At 32.5% G+C, this 18,114-nt stretch overlaps 1 pseudogene; it reads right to left on the reverse strand.

Annotated features, from left to right (window-relative positions):
- Positions 1 to 563: 563 nt before the first annotated feature.
- LOC130457079 (60 kDa heat shock protein, mitochondrial-like) overlaps positions 564 to 18,114 on the reverse strand; it is a 32,027-nt pseudogene continuing 14,476 nt past the window's right edge.

Raw genomic sequence — 18,114 nt, forward strand, 5'->3', positions numbered from 1 at the left:
ATTCTTTCTCTTCTTTTGGAATTTCAATAACAACTTCTGCTTGTATTTATTATATTATATTATATTATATTATATTATATTATATTATATTATATTATATTATATTATATTATATTATATTATATTATATTATATTATATTATATTATATTATATTATATTATATTATATTATATTATATTATATTATATTACATTACATTACATTACATTACATTATATTATATTATATTATATTATATTATATTATATTATATTATATTATATTATATTATATTATATTATATTATATTATATTATATTATATTATATTATATTATATTATATTATATTATGTTATGTTATATTATGTTATATTATGTTATATTATATTATGTTATATATTTGTATATATATTCATTTATATATTTTATTTTATTATATATATGTGTATATATATAATATTTTGCAAACAGAAACCCATGACTGACAGTTACAGTGATTTTCTTAAACATCAGTCTTTACTTTAGACCTCTCTCTGAGGTTGGTGACTTCTCTGAAGTTAGGAAAGAACATTGCATTGAGTCTAGCTTGCATGACAGAGAATAACAATAGGGCATTGCTCTGGGAAATTAGAATATTCAGCACTATCCATACAACTGATTCTTTCCATTCCCCATTCTTTCTCTTCTTTTGGAATTTCAGTAACAACTTCTGCTATAGTTAACAGAGAAGCTGTACTGGCACCATCCGACAGAACAGTTTTTTCAACCTTAGTTGGGTCAATTATTACTTTTTTCAACCATTTTCACAAAATCTTTAAGCACAGCTTCACAACCTTTTTCTGAGGAAATTTTTAAAATGTTCTCAACTATAAATGAGTCTTCAGCACCTGCATTCTTAGTAATGATCAATTGCAGGTTTTTTCAGTGCCTTCTTAATTACTTCTAAAACATTTTTTTTCTTTATTAGTTGAAGTTAACAGTTCTAAGGTCAGAATGCATCAAAACAATGCACAGTCATCTCCCAAAAACTATGTCTGCTTTGATAGCACCTTGTGTAGCATTTAATGAATCAGTAACTCGGTCTTTGTTTTCATTCACTTCTACAGCCCTTGATACAACTATAGCATCAGACAGTTTGGCCAAACGCTCATTTAACTTTTCTTTTTCCTAGTCACTAGCAGCAGTCTCTAACTCTTCAATGATTTCTTTAATATGCTTTACAATTTGAGATTTTCCACTTTTTCCTTTTAAAGCATGGAATCATCTTTTGTCACAATAATGTCCCTAACTTTTCCAATATCATACTCGAATATCTTCAAGATTCTGTTAGATTCAAATTTAGGGTTAAAGACTGAATATATTAATTATAGGTCACCAAGGATTTCACTTATAAATCCTAAATGAAACATTCAAGTCAGAATGGAATTTTATGGTAATTTAATTACAACAGGAGAGAGAGATTATTAGGGGGAGAGAGAGAGAAAGGGAGAGAAGGAAAGAGTTCAACTCAGGACCTCTCTAGCTCAGATTGAGCCAAAGTGGGAGTTAAGGCCTTGGAGAGCCAAGGCAAAGAAGGGAGTCAGTCCTTATCACTCATGTGACTGATCTGAAGAAAAGCTGTCTGCTGGGCTCCTCCAAGCTCAAGCTCCAGGATAGAACTGGCATCTTGCCCTCTCCACAGGAAGTGACAAGAACCCCAGAGGCTGTTCTCTATCTCACTTCCTGAATCTCACATATGCCAATGGTAGCTAAAGCTTGGCTTAGGACAGCCTAGGAGGGCATTTAGTTGTTTCTGATTTGTCATTAGCTAGCACATGCCCATGTAGTGTGGGTGTGCACATTCTTGGGTGCTAGACCAAGCAAGATGGGTGAAATTTTAAAATCACAATTCAGAATCAGTCATCTCCAAATGCTGAGTTCAAATCATATTATTTATTCTTACTGTCTGTGTAAATGTGTGTGTGTGTGTGTGTGTGTGTGTGTGTGTGTTGGGGAGGTGGAATGCAATTCTGATTGAGATGGCCTTAGAATTCAATTTTCATAAACTTAGGTGGCATTGAGATTTGGAATTGTATTGACTTCAGCACAAATCTTATTTCAGGTACCCTCTATGTAACTCTGCCTAAGATACCCAACTTCTAGTCATATTATCACATTGATAGAATTGATAGAAGAACCTTCCTCTAATGGGATCAAATTAGATAATACATGTAAAATGCTTGTCAAACATCACAGACCATTACATGTGCTATTATTATTAAGCAAAAATTCAAATATTGTTATGCTTTAGTAAAGGTTTTAAAAATAGAAAGATGACATCTTTCCAATCTCATTTTATAACACAACTGTGGACCTGTCTAATATCCAAATCAAGTATTGCAAAATAATAATATCTAGCCTTTGTAGTGTGCTTTCAGAAGCCCTATTTGAACTCAGATCTCTCTAACTTGAGGTCCAGGACATTATCAGTATTTTTTTATTTATGAAAAAATATTTTCCTCATAGCCATATTTTGAAGAAAGAGAGCAAGAAAATTATTTTTCAATTTACCCCTAGTACTAGAAAACTAGTGAGTTCTTTCTTAGAAAGTGGAAAAATTTTTTTTCATGAGTCCTTTGAAATTGATTTGAATAAGTGTATTATGCCTTTCAAGCTGATCATTGTTGCAACCTTGCTATTATTGTCCACAATAGTTTCCCATTGCTCACTTTGCTTTTTACCAGTTCATATACATCTTGCCATATTTTTCTGAAACTACTCCCTTTGCCATTTCCCACAGCATAACAGTACTCAATAACAATTATATAGCACAACTTTTTCAAACATTCTCCACTTAATAAATATCTCTTCAATTTCCAATTCTTTGTCACATCAAAAAGATCTGCAACAAATATTTTTCTGTATACAGTTCTTTTCTTTTCTTTTGATCTCTGTAATAGAGATCTAGTGAGCAGCATTGCTTTGTCAAAAGCCATACATAGTTTTATAGCCCTTTGGGCTAAGTGTTCTCTAAAATGGTTGGAAAGATTCACTTCTCTACTAACATTTCATTAGTGTACCTATTTTTTCCTCATTTACTCTAGAATTTATCTTTTCTGATGGGTCTGAGATGGTGCTTCACAATCAATTTCATTTGGGATTTTCTCTAATTGATAGCTCTTTAGAGAAATTTTCCATATGACTATAGATTATGCTGATTTTCCTTCCAAAATATGATTGGTTATATCCTTTGACCACTTATTAGTTGGGGAATGGTTCTTATTTTTATAAATTTGACTTGGTTATATATGCAGTATAAAGATGAGAAATTAGATCTTTATCTGAGAAACGTGGTGTAGTTTTTTAGGCTACTTCTTTGACTATGGAAATTTTTAGCAAAATGTGCTTTCCCTCATCATCCCTTTTAATAAAGTATTTTGTTTTTTTGCTTTTACTTGATCTGAGATGATGATTGATCATCTTGCCTTTTTACAGTTCAGTTGAAGTATATTAGATACTACTTCAGACCTTTATTTTAAGTCTGTAAGTTTTTCTTTTTCAAGTGTGTCCCTTTTAAACAACTTCTTTTTGGATTTTGGTTTGTAATACATTCTGTTTTTTGCTTCCATTTATGGGTGAACACATCCAATTCATACCCACAATTATGATTATTAACTGTGTATTTCTCATCCCATTATCTTGTCCCTTTTCAAAATCTATTTTGTTTCTAATCTCAGATTTTAAAAAAATCTGTCCTCTCTTTTAAAAAACAACCTACCTTTCTCTTATTTCCTTCCCCTTTTACTTCTCAATGGGATAAGTACCAATTCTATAAAGAACTGAATTCTCTCTCTCTCTCTCTCTCTCTCTCTCTCTCTCTCTCTCTCTCTCTCTCTCTGTCTGTCTTCTCTCCACTCTCTCACCTCTCTTTAAACCAATTCTTTTTGTATTCCCAGTATATAGCATAGTACCTAGGACATGGTAGATGGTTAACAAATGTTTATTGATGGATTTACTGATATCAACATAAAGATTGTTTTATTTTTCATCACCATTCTGGATATTCATATTATATAAATTAGTTACTTATATGTTAAAAATGAAATCTTTATCAGAGAACTTTGTTGCAAAATTTGTTTTTCCTAAATTAATTGTTTTCATTTTATCATACATTAATTAGATTAATTTCAATATTTTCCTCCATTTATTTTATTTAAAGAATGAGTTTTATATTGGTCATGAACTCATTTGGAATTTATATTTGTATGAGGTATGAAAAAGTCATCTAAATCTAATTTCTGATGTATTCTTGCACAATTTACTCTTATCTCAAAATTAGGTTGTTATTGAATATTAGGAAAATAGATACATTTACTTTGATATGTTATATATCTAATGAGTTCCACTAATAAGTCTCATTATTTTTAACTAATAAGAAATTATTACTCTAAGTATTGCTTTGAGATATAGTTTGATATCTAAAATTGCTAGGTCTCTTAATTCGCATGTCTTTTCATGATTTCTTTTAAGTTTCTTGATCTTTTTTTTGGGGGGGGGATACTTTTATGCCCAAATATTTGTAACAGTCGGGGTTGTATGTGTGTGTGTGTGTGTGTGTGTGTGTGTGTGTGTGTGTGCATGCATTCAATGAATCTGATGAAATACAACTGTATTGCAAGAAATGAGGACATACAACATTCTAAATAGAAATGGAATTATGTAATTGATGCTGCCTGAAATGAGAAATAGAAGAATAATTTATAGTATTATAAAAGTGAACAATTTGGGGAATTTTTATAACTTCATAAAGATTGAAATGAGTAGAAGCAAGATAATAATTTATACAATTAAAATAGCAGGTAAACTCTACAAGAATGAAATTCAATAAAATGTCCATTCATACATAAATCCAGACTACCCCCTGATAGGATATACTATCCATGACAGAGAGATCATTAATTTAGGGAGCAGAATGACACACACGGATACATGCCTTAACCTATACATGTATTTATGATGTATTTATATATCTTTAGCATCAAAGATGGCATGGCCATCCACTGCATTCTAGGCCATCAACTGTTCGCCTGACTTTTGTCTTGCTGCTGGACTTTGACAACTCTGGAAGAGAAAGTCTGATGACTTTCTGTAATTTTCACTCACTTAAATTTGATTCACACACTTCAAGCTATTATTCTATGATGTCCAAAAAAGTATATTTGTACCTGAACATTAAATTAGGTTACATATTTGAAATATACATTTGGAAAGTTATTAATGAAAAAAGTCTTAGAAACATGAATATTTTTAAAGAAAGGAAGTGGTCAACAAATTCCATTGGTTTGAAAACTTGAAACAATTTTAAATGACAGAATGGTGTAGCAGCAGCCATAGGGCATTATATAAAATTGAAAAGATGAAGCTATATTCTATGTTAGTGACTATACTTCTTGTTTTGTAGGATGGATCAGACCACTGTGAAATAAAAACACGTCAAATCTTTATTAAGTTCATTCCATACCATCTTGCTTGTATTGAGATAATATGATTGTATCTACTGATATGCAATAGGAACACTGAAAAAATATTATCATCACTTTCCTTTAATAATAATGAGGAAGTAAAAAGCAGTATATTAAAGATGTTTGATGATTTAGTGATCTTTTACAAATATTAAGAATTAACTATTAAGAGAGAAATTCAGCATTCTCCCTACTCAATTTCTTCAAATTACAAGTCTCAATAGTGATTACATCAAAAGAATAATTTTAAAAAAATTCTGAAGGCGTGAAATTCTTTTAACCTTATTTTACTGTACCAGTAAGATTAATTTGCTTCTATTGATCTCCTAAAATCTGTTGTAATGATGCCAAGCTGACAAGTTAAATAGGACTGGAAAGTAAAAAAGCCTCATTATCTTTATTAAGGGATGATGATAAAGATGATGATTTGATAAGCTTGGCCTAGAAGTACTTGAATGGAGCCTGGTCATCTTGAAGTTAGGAATTTCCCCCCTGAGCTTCTGCTATGATAAAGGATTTTAATTATAGTAATGAAGTTGGAAGAAAAATCTAATAACAGCAATTAAAAGATTCCATTTAAGATGCCAAAAAAAAAAAAAGACTTTGTGAAGTCTGTTAATTATGAATTCTGGTCATGTGGGTAGGAGGCAATGGAAGATAAGTCTGAATTCTTTTCAGATCCATAGTTATTAGTCTCTTAAATTGTCACTTCATTGAAAAAAGATATTTTTTCCCTAAGTCACAGGCCCAGTCTAAGTTTGATTAAATATTTGATTGTAACTCCACATATCAGATCAAAACAAAACAACATGAGGTTGCAGATGCAGAAAGAGATTTCTAAGAACAGTAGTTTAAAGAGGTAAGATTGAAAACAATTTTTGACAAAGGTTCAGAGTTAATTTTATAGGTCTATATTTTGAAGACTTTGATATTTATTTTATTCTTGACATATTGGATTTTAATGTATTATTTAGACACATCTGTAACCTTCTCCATTTGATAACTAGTATATTTCTGTTTCTAAAATGTTCACTGGGGGATTTGTAAAAAAATGATTTCATAGAATGGGTGTTTTATAAGTAATAATTAAAAGGTTAAGCACTATTAAAATGGAAATAGTAAATAAGAATATTTTAAAGCAGTAATCACTTAGGTCTTGGATAGACATAGTCTTCACAGTAAATTTCTCATATTTTGGTATGTCCTATGACCTCTTGCTAAATATGATGATAATATATCAAGGAAATAAAAATCCACTGCTTTGACTGGTTTTCTTAGCTATTAAAACTCCTATTGTCACAGTTTGGGGCAATACCTTACCATCTTGGACTTATACATTTTTATCTCATTGTCTTCCCCAGGAGAGATACAATATAAATAGATGTTTTGATAGTCGCCATTTTTCTTAGAATAATAGAGCCAAGCCTTTGGATGTGGGGAGGGAAGAATAAATTAAAATCTATATTGCAAAATTACATTTATACGTGAATCTCTAGTAATGGTCAAACTGTACTTATTTCAGAAAAAGAAGACTAAACATGCTAAAAAGGGTGGGGGATTATACTAACAAAGCTACTATAATATCTTTCTACCTGATCTTTGAATCTTGATCTACCTAATTTTGAAGATCAGAGAGATATCAAATAGTATATCCAAATAATGGCACAAGTATTTGAATCAATTGATCAAATGACCCACTTTTAGATTCAGACACAGATTCTTCCTATATAGGATATGGACTTTCCCTGAACAAGTAACCTAAATTTAGATGCTTTCAATTCTAATCCCTCAGAGACTTAATTTTTTCTCCTTTTTTATTGTGCTGTATTTTCTCTGTTATTATCCTGAGCCTTGAACTCAAAGGATTCTGAGTCAAAATGTGAGTAGCTTAGTGAATAAGGGCCTAATTAATATACAAGAAAATAACAATTAGCCAACTGGATCACAAGGGTCCTTCCAATTCTATGTTCTTCCTATAATATCTCATGGCTCTCCATCACTTCAATAATAGATTTGGCCTTGATCTTAATTGCTGAAATTCTTTAACTTTCTTTCAGGATCAATCTCAGTTTTCTTTCCTGAACCTTTTTGTTATTAGTATTCACTTTTCTCAAATTATTTTGAGGAAAATACCTTCTAATATTCCTGCACTATTCCTTTAAGATATGGATTTCTTTTTTTAAAATTTGTCTTCATATACCTAGTACATTGAACATCATTTAGAATTACTTAATAGTTTATTAATAAATACAGCTTCTAATGATGGTGGTGCCAAGAGATTTGAGATGAGGGGCTACAAATGATAGGGAGATACACTGTGACAATTGGTAGTTTGAATGGTTTGGGGTCGGATTAGTGCTGGACACAGTGGGAATGAGAAAAATATAACTATTTATGTTTTGCTATTCTTAATTTTTTTAAATTAATAAGCATTTTTTCTCCTCCAACTCCCAGTGGGAAGGGGAATCCTCATAACAAATCTACTTAGCCAAACAAAACAAATTCCCACAACAACAATGTCCAAAATATGTATAACATTCTGTTTAATTGATGTTAAATTTTCTCTCATAAATTACAAATAATTTGATGACTTTTAATTTAGTTAAATTATTCTGAAATACATGTATATGAATGTATATGTTCTTATTGTATTATTTATTCAAGTAACACAATAACAAATAATAATAGAATTTATAGTGTTTTGAAATTTGCACATCGTTTGATTATCACAATAGCTCTATTAGGGGTTTGCCTTGGCAAGGAGAAAGACTATCTCTTCCTGTAAGTTAGAGTTAAAAAAGGGACTAGTAGAGGTAGGGATCTGAATGATGAAATGTGAGAAGGTGAGAAAAGGTAGCTGTCTGTGAATTACTCATTTTTAAAAATGAAATATGAAGTAAGGAGCTCTGCTAATAAATTGGGAGTGAGAGGAGTGATGGCAAATTTAAAGCAGCATGAAAAAAAGATTTAGAAAAATCGCTGTGGTAAATGAGATAGTAAATCAATTAGGAAGGTTTAAAAAGATTGCCTTGCTGCAGCAAAGGCCCTCGTGAGATTACATACTCTATATATGTTGTGGAGAAATCAAGTACTTTACATGGTTTCTTGATTTTCTCCAGTTTCATAAAGCAACAAATGAATATGAAGAAAGGTTGAGGTAAATATAGAAAATAGTGCAAGTAAACAAAACTGGAACTTGGAAGGATAAGATGGAAAAGAGAATAAAAAGGACAAAACATTGGAGAGAAGATAGTGTTAGGGCACACTGGGATCTCAAAGGTTCAAGATGGGGAATGTGGAAAAGTGTAGCCAGTGTAAGGGTGATAGTCTCAGAAAAACTTGAGAGGTTCAAGGATTGGATGTCATGGTAAGGACAAAGAATACAGTTAGTGGTTATGAGACAAAAAGAAAGATAGACTGTCAATGGATTATAATCAGATAAAGGAATTGTAGTGTTCCTAAATGTGGGAAGTGCATACAGTGATCACTTTACCTGTCTGGACCTCAAAATACTAGTATATTGAAGTCTCAACTAGGTTCCATATTCAATGGTTCTAAAGGTCAGTATTAAAACTTAGAACAAATTTTTTCCTTCATTTTTATTCTAAATCTACCATTATTTCTCATATAAAATGATGATGATTCCTTAGACTAAATTTCAGCCATTTCCCTGTTTTGTCAAGAGCTAGTTTTATTCATGATATATACAATTCAAGAGGGAACAGGGTTACTTTAGGGTTAAGGCAAAAACAAAGATGAGAGAACAGATTCTAAAATACAGGTGAAAGGGGAAGAGGAAAGGGACATCTCTAAACATGTTTTAATGATTCAATGAACACTAGTCTACACCTTTATTCATAAGCATGCAAACATACAGACATATGTCTCAGAAATATGTTTAAACTCATGCATAAAAGAATTATACATATCTGCCAAGTCTAAAATATTACTAGAGAAAACCTTAGAAATTGCTTTAGGTGGAGAAGGTGCACAAAAATTGATGGAGAATAGGAGTTGAATGAAAGGTTATTTCAGGCTTTTCCATGGTAGAAGTAATCATGGGCTATCTGATCCTATGAAGTTCAGTTAATTTAATAATAAGCCATCCTTTATAGTGTAGTGAAAGGCTTTCAGAAATCAAGACAATATCTAGAGTAATTAGGAAATCAAGTGAGCACAATGGACTTGCAGGAAGTATTAATCTCCATGGCTATGGATAAAGAGCAGAGAAGCTGCCATTACTTTGGATTAGCAGATAGCAAGTCCTGTGTTAAAATGATTTCCAGAAGGAGGAAAAAAAAGTTATCCTACTTGTAATAAGATGCATTTTTCTAAAACTCCACATAAGAATTAAAGAAGATGGGGAGGGAAGGAAATATTAATACATGACAATATTTGAGGCTTGCATATAAAAGATAAGGACAGCTAAAGACTGGAATTAATGCTAGGCAAAAAGGATTAAAGGAATCAGAAGGACTTGTATAAATATCTCAGGGGTAAAAAATTGTAGAAGGTAAGTAGGCATGAAATTAATAATGATTTTCAAATGCTGAGATACTAAACTCATTTTAGAATTTTCCTTTAATAGGAAAGTCGGCAAGAAAATTTTGGACAATTAAGTGGTAATGACAAATTCATAAAATGCCTATCAATAAAAGGAAAGATTTGAAAAATTGAGCATTTATATATCATTATGTTCCTATAAAAGTATTTTAATACATTAATAGGATTGTCCAATTAATTCACCAAAACACAATTATTTTTGAAAAGGCACAAAAAGGTAGAGCCAGGCATGCAATTATAAGAAAGCAAAAGCAGTTCAGGCCTGTAGTCAAGAATGTTAAGTCATTTTGGAAACAACTTCCTATGCAAAATGTTGGAACAACCATTTTTAGGAATAATCTGAACTGTCAAAATTAGTGACTAACTAGTAGGACAAACTGAATAATTATCAGAAAGATACTTAAAATAATTCAATTTTGTCTATGTTTAGTTTTACAAAACTACAAATAAAAGAAAAGTATAGTAATATTTTAATTATGATAGACCACTCAATACATTTATCAAACTCATATTTGTAAGTTCATTAATATTAGATGAATCTGTGCAGTCCAAAGTGATTTGAAATAGCCTTAAGAATCCTATATGAAGAGGAATGATTAATGTCAAAGAATTTGACTGAAGGGGAGGTAGCTGCTTCAAGGCTGCAAGGGTTGACTTTGCAATTCCACTCAGCATCTATATTAATATGAAAGAGGGCAGAAATAACACAATAGAGAAGGTCTTACTGAGGACATTCCATCCCTTTACCAAAATAAATAAATAAATAAATAACTTTATGAGTGTGAAGGGAAATAAGATTTAATTAGAAAAAATGAGAATGAATTCTCAGAAAAAAAATCAAGGCAGAAAAAGGGCAGAAATTTGAATGGTAGCTGAATTTATAACCAGGAACAATCCAAATGATAGCTAGATAAGTAATTTCATGATATTATGAGAGAAGTACTTTGTTAACTCTAAGGGCTGATAAAAATGTGAGATATTAGCTTTAGACAAGAGTAAACATTATTGTGGCTTCAAGATCAGTATCAAAATCAGAAAGACATTGTCTTAAACCTTGCCCCTAACATACTCTGAGATTCTGGACAACCCTTTTCATCTCTTAGAACTTTAATGCAATTCCTGAAGATTACATATTATACATTACCATGGATTGAAGGACTCTTCTAAAAGAACTTCTCTTCAAGACTCCATCCTCCTTCAAGACTCCATCCTCCTGGGGCCCCTCACCCAATGAGGAGATCAGTTCCACACACTCTTCAGTCTGGTACTTTTTCTTCAGTGCCAGCCTCTACCACAAGCACAATAATTTTCCATTACAATCATATACCAAAATTTTTTCAAACATCCCAATTGATGAGCATCCCATCAATTTCCAATTCTTTGCCACCAGAAGCTGCTATAAATATTTTTGTACAAATTGGTTCTTATCCCTTTTCTTTATACTTATTGGGATATAGACCTAGTGATGGTATTGCTTTATTAAAGAGTATGCACAGTTTTGAATCCCTTTGGGTATAGTTGAAAATTTTCTCCAGAATGACTAGACAAGTTAGCAACACAATCCATTAACATTTGCAGCCCAGTTTTTCCACATCCTCTTCAACATTTGTCATTTTACTTTTTTCTTATGTCAACCAATCTGATAGATGTGAAATGATATCTCAGAGATATTTATTTTAACCCATAACTTCCATTTTAGAGTCAAAATTATGTACTGTCAGAAGAGTGGTAAGGGCTGGGCAATTGTGGGTTATGTGGCTTGCCTGAGGTAAGATAGCTAGGAAATATATGAGACCAGATTTGAACACAGGATCTCATATCTCTAGGCCTGGCTCTCAATCAATTGAGCCACTTACCTGCCCTTAAGAGTTGTTTTAATTTTCATTACTCAAATCAGGGATTTAGAAAAAAATTACATGTAATTGAAAGTTTTTATTTCTTCTTCTGAAAACTATCTCTTCATATCCTTCAACCATTTATCAACTAGAGAATGAGTTACTATTTTTATAAATTTGGCTGAGTTCTCTAAATATTTGAGAAATGACTCATTTATTAGGGGAAAAACTTGCTATAATTTTCCCTGCAGTTTCCCATTTTCCTTCTAATTTTGGCTCCATTAAATTTGTTTTTGCAAAAAATGTTTAATATCTTGTAATCAAAATTGTACATTTTACTTCTCATGTTTCTCTTTCTTACTTATTAATAAATTTCACTTCTCTATAGTTCTGATGTGTAAATTTACCATACTCTTTTTACTTACCTTTGATATGAATCTTTGTGTACATTGTTTATCCATTTCAACTTTATTTTGATGTGTGACACAACAATTTTGGTCTATGCCAAGTTTCTATTGCCATGTTTTCCAGTTTACCCAGAAATTTCTGTCAAATGATAAATTCATCCTCTAAAGCTTGGATCTTTGGGTTTATCAGATATTGAATTACTATATTGATAACTGTTTAATGTGAATCTAACCTATTACACTGATCTGTTACACTTTCTTAACTAGTACTAGATTGTTTTCAAGATTACTGCTTTGTAATTCAATTTGAAATCTAGAACTGCTAACAATCTTCCTTCACATTTTTCACAGATTTCATTCATATTCTTGAACATTTGCTCTTCCAGGTCAATTTTGTTATATCACTTTTGTTAGGTCTGTAATTTTTTTAAATAATTTGAATAATTTTGCACTGTGTAAGGAGGAATGGGATTAATTTTGAAAGGGTTGGACTTGATTATTTAAGAGTGTGGTCACCAGGGAATTTATTTTTTTCTCTATGACTTCATATTTCATTTTTAGATGATAATGATGTATAAAGACAATATCCAACATTGCAAAAACATTTTGAGTTCTGGATTTTCTCCCCAACACTCAAGGGATATTAACCAATCTCATATAGATTTTGCATATGCTGGTCACCAGGAATTTAATTAATTCCAAAGAGATTTTATTTATAATTTATTTACAAAATGTAGAAAGAATGAAGTAAGAAATCAGAGATAAGATAAGGTAAGATATCTATCCTAAACACTAAGTAATTTACTCCTGGTCCATGGGCATGGAGAGAGTTCTTAACTGGAGGGACCTCAGCCTTTGTAGCCAAGGCCCTGGGGATGCAGGGAATCTCTCTCAAGAGGTTAGGTCTCTCCTGACGTTAGTCTCTTCTGAATATTCAGCAGTTAAGAGTTAGCTTTTCACTCACCATGTATCAGTCTAAAAGAGAAAGGTCTCAGGTTCAGTTGGCAGATCCTTTTCCCCATCTTCACCAGCCTCAACTTGAAAGCATGAAGAATTGAACCCCTTCAGGAAGTTGTCACTATCTTAAAGACATTTTTCTTGCATCACTTCCTATGTCTTCCCCTAATTTTACGTCTACCAATCGCAGTTGATGCTTTGCTCTCGGGCTGCCCAGAAAGCAATCAGTTGATTCTGATTCATCACCCACTATCCCACACATGGGTCACAGACTTCCCACTAAATGATTAAGTTGGATGTCTACATTCTTGGTGATTAGATCTAAAAATGGGCAGATCTTCCTACTCAACTTGTAAGTAGGGTGTTTACACTTTTGGTGATTAAATCTAAAAATAGGCAGGGGTTACAATTTTAATCTTCACAATCAAGGGAGAGTTAATTTTAATCTTTACAACCGAGAATGTAGATAAATTTAGGTAGAATTAATTGTAATTTTGTTATATTCTCTCATCCTCCCCTTGAGCAACTAGTATTTCTCCAGTTTAGATCTGCCTTTGTGTGAAAATAATTTTATAGTTCTGTTTATACTGATCCTGAATATATTTTAACAGGGAGATTCCCAAGTATTTTATATTGTTCAGCTATATTAAATGAAATTTCTCTTTCTAGCTCTTACTGCTAAGTTTTAGTGGTAGTATAGAGAAATGTCAATAGCCTATATAGTTTCATTTTTTACACTGCAACATTGCTAGAGTTGTTAATTGTTTCAAGTATTTTTAAAAATCTATTATATTATATCATCATAGAATCAAAAAAGAGTGATAGTTTCCATTTCTTTCTCTAATCTCATTACTATAGCTGACATATCTAGTATATTATTGAATAAGAATTGTAACAATGGACATCCTTGTTCCACCTTTGATTTCATTAGAAAGGCTTCAAGTTTAACCACATTATATATAATTCTTGGTTTTAGATGAATATTACTTATCATTTCAAGAAAGATTCCTTTGATTCTATAATTTAGTATGTTTTTATAGGCATTGGTGTAAGTGTTGAATTACAAATTCAAAATAAGTGATATTTTTAATAATTTAAGTTTTAATGGGAATATAGTAGAGTTTTTAATTAATATTATCCCTTTAAGCCAGAAGAAAAAAATTATGCAGCTTTTAACAATTAACAATTTAGTTTAATTAAAATAAATATAGTAAAATAATATAGTAAAGGAAAGGAATATAGGAAAGAGGCAGAGAAAGAAAATTTCCTAATGTCTATATTAGTTGTCTGATAACTACTTATAATTGCTACATAAAACTGCCTATATCTACCTATAACTGCCTGTAACTTCCATTAGACAAAGTTCAGTTGATCACCCTTCAGTTCAGCTTCAGGCATATATATTTAAAATGGGGTCACCAGGAATTTAATTTATTCCAAAGAGATTTATATACAATTTATTTACAAAATACAGGAAGAAGGAAGAAAAAAAACCAAAGAGAGGTTAGGGTAGGATATCTAGCCTAAGCACTAAATAATTAATTCTGACCCCTGTCTCAAACCAGGCAGGGGAATTTAGTCCTTAACCAGAGAAGCCTCAGCCCTTGTAGCCCAGGACCTGAGGAAGTCTCTCTCAAGAGGTAGGTCTCTCCTAAGGCTAGTTTCATCAGAATATATCCAGGAAAGGAGTCAGCTTTTTCACTCACCATGTGTCAGTCCAAAAGAAGAGATTTACAGACAGTCTCACTAGGAACAGGGTCTCAGGTTCAGTCAGCAGTTTCTTCTCCACTCTCAACTCCAAAAGATGAAGAATTGTCTCTCACAGGAAGTTCAACTCCAAGTAGAACTCCATGTAAAAACTGCATTCAGGAAGTTGTAACTCCCTTTTAAAGACAGTTTCTTTTGCATCACTTTCTGTGCCTTCCCCTAATTTTATGTCTACCAATCACAGTTGAAGCTTTGCTTTAAGACTGCCAAGGGGCAGTCAGTTTAATTTTGATTTGTTACCCATTATTGTACATGAGGGTCACAGACCTCCCCCACTCAAATGTGAATGGGGTGTTTACACCTTTGGTGATTAAATCTAAAATTGGGCTGATCCCCCCACTCAATTTTAAGTAGAGTATTTATACTTTTGGTGATTAAATCTAAAATTGGGCAGGGAATTAATTTAATTTTCACAATTGGGGAGACTTAAATTTAATCTTTACCATATCTATCTATCTTTCTATCAATTTATCTATATATTGGATATGGTATATATATCTCCCAACAACCAACTAATGACCAAACCGCATCACCAGCAACCAAGCCCCTATGACCAACTCACACTCAGCAACCAACTTCCCTGCAACTGACAACCCTAACTGTCAGGAACTGACAGCCCAACATATAGCCCTAACTGTCAAGAACTGATTGCTTTTATAACTTTTTCCTACCTCACTTCCTGTCTCTATGGTTTCTACTTCTTGTCTCTATGGTTTCTACTTCTTGTCACTGTGGGCTGGTTAATCCCTACACATTTCTATGGTAAGAGGACCTCTAGGTACCCCTTTAAATTAAAAAATGAATAAAAAATTTAACAACATTATACATAATGAATATTCTTAGTTTTAGATGAATATTACTTTTCATGTCAAGAAAGAATTCATTGATACTATAATGCTTAGTATGTTTTCTATAGGCATGGATATTGTATTTTTATTCATTTATTTTCCTATAATCATCTTGATTTTGTACTTTATAATAAGATTTTGCTTTGTTCTCAGCATGGTAGGTTTCAGAATTATGAGGAATACTGCTTCAGTCTTTTGCTGTTACAGCTAGTTCATGGGGTTTGGAAGTCCTCAGTTCTTTCAAGTTGGTATGATTTGGAGAAAGGTGCAGTCACTGCTCTCCTGGTCTAAAACCTGGCCTTTTTCTAGGAAGGCCACTTTCTCCCACAAGATTGAGATTGATATTCCTCTTCAGGACCCCCACTTACATAGAATTTTAAGTGATTCTGTTCATCAAGGACTCTGGAACATTGTGGCAAATAGTAACATTAGCTGTCAGGGCTTTTATCCCTTCTTGTCAAAAAAAAAAGGTTCCTTTCCACCCTTGAGCTTTGTCCCAGAAATTGCAATAAGCAATGGAGTTGGAAAATAGTCTCTGATCCAATGTCCACTGCTAGCACAATGGTCCCCATGTAATTTCTTTCTGACCATTTGTCTCTGCCCCTTAATGTCTCTGTCTTGAGAGCTTCTGAAGCTGATGTTGCTACTATCAGCATTTCCTGGTCTCACCACTGATGTTTAATCTATGTGGGGTCCACCTCCACCTCCTTGTCACAGATCTCTCTTTAAAATCTCATCAATTTTCTTGAGCATGAAGAATGTCTCACTTTGATCTTTTGTTTGCTCTGCCACTCTGGAGTTTTATTTGAGATGTTGCTTTAAAGTTATTTGGAAGTGACTTTGGAAGAGATAAACTGACTGCTTCCTCTGCTATGATGGCATCTCCCCTGGAAATCTACTGCCACCTTAAAGTGGTAATTAGTGTCTATTAAAACCCAAAGTAAAAATTTTTCATATATTTCAGATAGGAGCACCTAGAATAAAGTCAGACCTAGGGGCAGGAAGTCATCCTGGGTTCAAATCAACCTTTACACACTTCCTAGTTGTGTGACTGGGCAAGTCAATTAACCTTAGCTGCTTAGCTCTTACCACTCTTCTCCCTTAGAAGTAATACATAGCAGTGACTCAAAGTTGGAGAGTAAGGGTTTAAAAAAAAAGCTAAACTTGAGAATAATTTCTAAGAAAATTAAGTTGAGGATTGGTGAAGGGAGAATGTCCAGTCACCAGGAGAGTAAAAGGTGACTAAATCCCTAGGAGAAAGGTTTGCCCAGACCTCTACCTAGGCTTCTCAAGGTTGAGAGAGAAATCTAACTGAAATCCCAGACAGAATCTTCTGGCTTCTCAAAATTTCCCACTTAGAGGTAAGCGGATCCATCAACTCTTCAGCCTGTCCCTCTTCTTTGAGTGCAAACCCTCTCTCACACAAAGACTAAAAAATGCACTGAGGCCAGGAAAAGTAGGCCATAGGTGTGAAGTAAAGATAATTATAAAGTTATTACAAGCAATTATAAAATATGTTCTATGAAAGGTTCAGGAGAGATAAAAATGGAAAAGAATAGAGGTAACATATAATGCATTTACTACAAACTAATGGATTTTAATTTTTAAGAAATTATTTTTCTCTGTCAGTTTTTGAGCCTCCTTTTCCATATGCTTCATTTCTTCTTGAATTGCTTTCATTTCTGTTCCCCATTTTTCCTCTGCCTCTCAACAACTTTTTGAAATCCTCTTGAACTCTTCCATAATCTGTGTCCAATTCATATTTTTCTTTTGAACTTTGGACTATGCTTTCATAGTCCCCTTCTATGCCTATTCCTTACTCTTTGTCTTCATAAAAGTTCTCTATAGTTAGGTGCTATTTTTGTTGTTTACTCATTTTTCCAACCTTTTTATAGGTAGGTAGCAAGGTCCATCCAGGGGCCTCTCTGAGGATCCAGGGTCTCTCTGCCCAGATGTGATGACCTAGTCAGAATAAGAAGACGATAAACACTGTGCATTCAACCCATGTATACAGGCATTACACACAATGATCTGCCATAGTGCTGTAGTTTATTATATAGGTTTTTCAGATACGTGCTTAATCAATTCTCTATGTATGTGACATCTACATTTTGATTGGATATTATCAAATCACCTAAACAACACTTTTTATGTTACTACAACAAAGAATTGTGTGATCATTTACTGTGTTTCTACAACACTCTGTGATAAATATGTTTAATGTGAATAAAGTCATTTGTAGGTTAGTACCCCC

This window comes from Monodelphis domestica, chromosome 1 (genome assembly GCF_027887165.1).
Source record: "Monodelphis domestica isolate mMonDom1 chromosome 1, mMonDom1.pri, whole genome shotgun sequence".
NCBI lineage: Eukaryota > Metazoa > Chordata > Mammalia > Didelphimorphia > Didelphidae > Monodelphis > Monodelphis domestica.